Source organism: Pteropus alecto, unplaced genomic scaffold (genome assembly GCF_000325575.1).
Source record: "Pteropus alecto unplaced genomic scaffold, ASM32557v1 scaffold17, whole genome shotgun sequence".
Classification (NCBI taxonomy): Eukaryota; Metazoa; Chordata; class Mammalia; order Chiroptera; family Pteropodidae; genus Pteropus; species Pteropus alecto.
The window spans coordinates 7,817,934-7,824,188 of record NW_006440645.1 but is presented as its reverse complement, the minus strand read 5'-3'; positions in this window follow the sequence as shown (position 1 = coordinate 7,824,188).

Sequence of the window (6,255 nt, the reverse complement as noted above, 5' to 3'; positions counted from 1 at the left end):
CATCTCCTACTAATATTTCCTTCAGCAACAAATTTGAGAATTTCTTTCTAAAGTCAAAAATTTTGAGGACTCTCCATTCTATTAAAATTACATTTTTAGTGTTGAGTTGAGTGAGAAAACATACAGTGATAACAGCTTCCAAAAACCAAGTAAAGTTCTGAAATGAATGATCACCACACTACTTACATAGAGTTTAAAAATAAGAGTACAAATACATGCATCTTATTCTTTATTTACAATATAAACAAAACTTGTAGTGGAAACACACTTGCCTTCCTACCCTAATATCTCCACCACAATCCACAGCCCTTAGATGGGGAACCAATAAGAAAGAGTTTTAACCATCTTTTGTTTCTGTTATATATTTGGTGGTTCAATGTCTCAGAAACTGATTAAGTATTTAAAGTGGAAAACAGAATCACTGAACAGTGACAGTCTAAGGCAAAATACAAAAAAAAAAAAAAAATGCTTATTGTATATACCCTTAACAAAGGGATCATAGAACTTGGAGATATTCCAAGAGTTCATCTGAGCTGTTTTCCACAATACAACAGAATTGTATCTAAATCATTCATAATAGAAATAGCTGGATGATTTAGGTGCATTCAGCAATGAAACAGTGCTAGTATTTTGCATTAGTTTTAACATATTTAGAAAATGTGTTATTCTTCAGTTACGACTATTACTCTTGAAAATTCTCGATTTCCAAGATCCTTCAGTTTTGGCTACAGGTGTGTTGTGGAGTATAAAAATCAAGTCAGTCAGTGTCTACTTCACAACAGACCAGCCTCCCAGATCACGTCCTAAAGCAGCATCAGTGCTTTACTGATTCAGATCATATTTAGCCACTGGGCATTCACTCATGACATCTCTTCCACTCCTTTTTAAGATAATGGTTTATATCAGTTTGGTTTTTGCATGTAAACACCATCATTCTTAAAAGAACTCCATCCCCACCCCACCTAGTTATGTTAAGCAGCATAGCATAAATGATTCGTGAGAACATCATCATGAAAACTTCTCTGTTTTAGGAGCTTTTTAATTTTGCAAAACGTGGTGCATTGCATTTAGATTTCAGTAGCAATGAAAAAGCAAGCTTCCTTTAGATGGTACTTATTAGACCCTGCTATTAAATACTGCTCCAGTTGTAGTTAATTTTCCTATACCTTCAAGCTCTAGTTCTAGAGCTTCTGATTCTGTAAGTCATCTTTAGTGAGTCACAGGCAACAGCTTCTCCTCTAAGACCAGGTTTATTTAGTTTGTGTTGACTCTGAACTTCCGAATCATAAGTTCACCTCGTTCTTGATCATGTAAACTAATGACGCTCCATTCCCTACCTTGTGGTCCTTCCTGATTCGAGCCCTCTACAGATAAATACATTTTTGCCTATATCTCAACATAAAAGCACCCCAGTTTAGAATACTTATGCATTGCTGGTGGATTTCTTTGCCTGTTCATCGTCTGACATGCATAATAGCAATCTGACTGGTATAAACCTACCCAGATAGCGAAACGCATGACCCTTCACTTTCTATGCAGCCAGGTTATGTAGCATGCCTCAAGACAACTCTGAGCTACTCTTGACTTCATCATATTGATTGGTAATTCAGATTCCTTTGTTATGTCAACAACAAATACTAACCTGTTATATATCACAACTTTAAAAGACTATTTCTCAGATTATTATAGCATCATAGAAACTCAATAAATATTTGTTAAATAAATGAATGAATCAAGATATAGTCCTGAATGGGAAAAACGAAGAATCGAATATCTTTTCTGTAACCACAGCATTTACAGGTATGGGAAATGCTTTCCTTCACATTACTGTGTCACCTCCATCCCAGTTGTGAAGTTGTCATGTTCCAGGAACAGTGTTATGTCCTTTGCACATACCATATTGTGAAACACAAGCTGTCAATCTATTTGTCTGAAACAGCATAAAATTTTCCTTAATACGTAGATTAAAATCAAAGACAACCTCTGAGTGTCATCCCATGAAGCAATCTGCCACTGCAACGTTAGGTGACAGCTTCTACCACAATCGCTATTTTGTTTTCCCACGCTTCTCTACTCCTCTTCTGCCTCCTCTGACCAAACTCTGAGGTGACTTAGGAATTTTCTAGTCCTTGGTATTTTTTAAAATCTTAGCTTTAATAAAAACACATGGAACATATCAAGCATTTCCTTCTCACTCAACGAACAGCAATCCAAAGAATGGTTTTTAAAGAATTATTAAAGCACACATGAGAATTTACATTATACTTCAGTAAGTAGTAATGGATTGAAAACATTATCGATGTTTTATAGTGTGGGAAGAATCCTGACTATATAATATTAAGACTATAAACAAAATCTTGGGTAGTGAAAAAGAAATAACCCAGATTCCACAACTTGAATTGCTGACCTTTTTATATAGCTGGTCAACATTTTTTCATCTCATTTTAATTCACGAATATATGATTTTCTTAGGCTAAATTCTATATTCAGTTAGCATAAAATGTCAGCATAGCTATGCACTTTACATGATGAGTAATACCTTTACCTCACATAAAGTTTGTGTCTTTGAAAATAATTTAATATTTGGTACCTTATTATCAATATACCAGACTGTATATATTAATATCAGTCTGATATTGATATAAATTAATTAATATGTATATGTATATCCATCTTATTATAATCCACATGAGGTTATACTGAGAAAAATCTCTGTATAATAAACACATGTACAAATCCCAGCAATGATCTACTTCCAGGAAATGTTAAATAAAGCAAATTCTGGTTTGACCAAAGAACTCAGACAATCCCTTGGAGTTTTCTGCTACCTCAGGTGTAACTGAATATAAAAATTTCTATCTTGAATTTCAGGGACAATTAAAACTCTTAATAATTCTTTTTCTCTTTGGCCGTACCTTTATTGGTTGGCAATTAACAACTTGGCTCTTGACCAATATAGGGGAAAAAAAAAATTTTCTTTCTCCTGTGGTGACATGTTGTTTTCCAGGTCTCAGATGCCAATGGGAACTGACTCTGACAGTCATAAGCCATAAAGTTTTGTAGAGATAAAATCCTATTTAGTAGAGGAGTATTTTCCATTAGAAACTTCCTTCTAATAAGAAATAACTAGAAACAACTTGTTCTTTTTTACCAGGAAAACAGTCCTGTGACTGGCCCTTGTTCCAGGCCCTACCACAGTGACATCTCTATTGTATCACCAATTCACCAAAGTGGTGACAGGACACATGGGACTGAGCTGTGGTGGTGACTAGGCATGCCCCAAACATCTCCAAGCTTCCAAGGCCACCCTACAGTTGCATGGCAACTTTCGTCAGCCTCATGGGGAGGTCTGTCTGACCTCATCACCACAGAACAAGACAGAGTTTTGAGAATCTTCTTTTTCAATGTCTTGAAAGAGAATAAGCAAGGACACATAAAAACTAGAAACTAGTTTCTAGGAAATCTAACCTCTCAAAATATGGGCATTATCCAATGATACAGTTATTCACCAGCTATGGCTGTATAAATATAATAATGTCTACAAAAGATAAAGGATAACTATGAATAATTACCACAGTACTCAGGACTAATGATAAAATTATAGAGTTACACATCAGCCTACACAAAGCAACATTTTTTTTTTTCCAAAAGAGTTGATAAGTGTCACTGTCCAGTGAGGTATTTATTTTGAAACTAAACCCAATTAAGAAGCTGGGCGGCTGGCCATAACTCCTACAGAAGCCAACACACACGTCTGTGTGTCTCTGACAGCCCAGCCTGGTGATGAGTGCGCAGGAGTAGCCGAACTGCATTTCATGTTGCTTTCACTAACATGGTCCCAAGCTTCAGAACTAACCACAGCTCTGCAGAGCAAGGTCAGGCCTGCTCTCCCCGTGTGGCTTAGTCTGCCCTTGTTGTCAGGATCTGTCCCAGGTTTCACCAGCATCCCCTCTGACTCATACTCAGCATTCAATAGCAAGATGGAGTCACCAACAATGAGGATCTGGCAGAGGGCCAGCCCACTGGTACTAAAGTAATGCCGGCCACAACATAGCTCGCTGTGCCAGACACTCATGGGAAATGGCTGACGTCTGGATAAACAAGCAGCTGCTTTTTTGGTGAGCTCTAGAGGAAGCAAGGTGGACAAAATAAAGTCTTTAGGTATATGCTTCAGATGACTCCGTTGCTGTGGGCTGCTAGAAAACAGCATTAGACAGAGACACCAACACGGCACCTCTGGAGACCACGTAGCTCTCCCCCAGCAAAGGCACAGGCAGGAAGAAAAAGGCAGAATGGCAAACTGTCAGCCCACAGAGCATGCTGGAAGAAAGGCTCAACGTGGACACACCAAGTACAAGAGGCAGCTGGTCAGGTGCCTTCAGTTCCCTGCAGTCCCACTTAGAGAGGGTAGGAGGCGCTGTGCATGGTCACCCTCTCACCACCTTAGTTAGCCACCCACTGAATTCTGAACCCCATCAGTAAGAAGAGAGCCTTCTTCTGTCAGTCAGGAACAGAAAGACTCAAGACAGACAGAAGCTCAAGGGAGAACTCATCATAGCAACATCGACAAGAGCTGTATTAGCAGGCGATCTGGGAGTGTGTGTGTGTGTGTGCACGTGCACGCACACACACGCCCCTAGCCTGTATGCCTGAGACTGAGTCATTTGCTGTGCTTGGTTTAGATTTTAAGGCAGTTTGAGTGTCTGAGACATATTTAGCACAGATAAGTTAAATGCAGCATCAGGAAGAATGACCAGTTCTTTCCTTTAAGTGACTTCTCAGAACAACAGAACAGGCCCTGCATTGGTGAATCGCAGTCAGCTGAGATAAGCAGTCACTCTGGGAAGAGATGTCCTTGTGCCAGGAAAACAAGAACAAGCATGAGCGCAAAGCAGGAAAATGAAACCCTCAAACGCAATTCTTGACTTACAACTGTGAAACAATGCTTCCTTTTCTCGGGCCCCAGGCTCTGCACACTGTGACTCACGGGAGGGCGAGTGCACAGCAGCCCCTCCAGAAGGTGGTCAGTGACAAGAGTAAAATTACACCCCACTTGGCCTGCCCCTTTGTGCCCCAAGTCTCTCGCCTAATGCCGCAACATGTGGGAAGTCAACACGTTCAGATTGAATAGCGGGGAATTAGACTTAAAGAGGTTACTAGAAAAAGTTTTCTGGAAAAAAGAAAATAATTTTTAAAGCATGAGTAAAACAGGAAACGTTTCTTTGTTGCTAACTGGAAAGCTTTGCAAGTATTGACTTATCGAGGAAAATCTGGGCAGGCTGGTATATAGCTTTGACTTCATGATAGTGGCCTCTACCCCTTTCCACAAAGGGTTGTTTCTTAAACAGAAGCCCTTACGCTTTGGGGTCTTGTCTGAGTTGGACCCACATAGGATTGGGAGGGGTGAAAAACACTAGCGCAACCTCAACTCTCAGATTATGGTTCAAGATAACGCCTTTAGAAATGGTGAGTCTGCAGAGAGCCTTTGAGTAAAAGCAAATGAAAGGCTTGGGTCTAAAAACAGGCTTCCAAAAGTAGAAATAGGACGCAGGAAGTGGAGAGTTGAAAAAAACCTACTAGCCAGAATGAAGAGTACTAGAGAGAGAAGCAGACAGACGCGGGGGGCGGGGGAGGGGGAGGAGATTCTCTAAGCAAAGCTATGGGAGAACAGGACTGTGGCTTCTTGGCTACATTTTAGTTAGTGCCTCACTCAATTCATTTAGCATCAAGTGAGATAGTGCTCCCACGTGTTCCAGCCTGCTCCCCAAGTATGGGGGGAGCTCTACCCAGACTTCTCTCACTGTAGTATCTGATGCATGTGAGATACGGGCAGAGGTGGGAGGATTTACAGAGGGCTGTGTGATTACTGGGGCTCCAGCTGGTGGAGCAGACTGACCATGAGGGGCTGTGTGGTTGAGATCAACAACCCTTACTGACCATGCTGGGGCCTGAACTGGGCACTGTGGATGCCCAGAGAAATGAGACGCGGTTCCTGCAACGGAGGAGCTCGTCATCAAAGGAGACAGACACATAAACTGAAAATTACGACTCCATATGTACTGGGATACAGGTAAGAACCAGGGCTGTTGGCCGAGGAAAGGGACACCTCGCCCAAAAAAGAAGGCCCTGGCCTCAGTCCCACAGAACAGAACTGCTCACAGGATCCCTGCACAGCCTGGGACTTGGGCTGGTTCCAAGGATATGGCGCCTCCCGCTGTCTCATACCCTCTCTTTTCTCTCACTGGCTCCCACCTT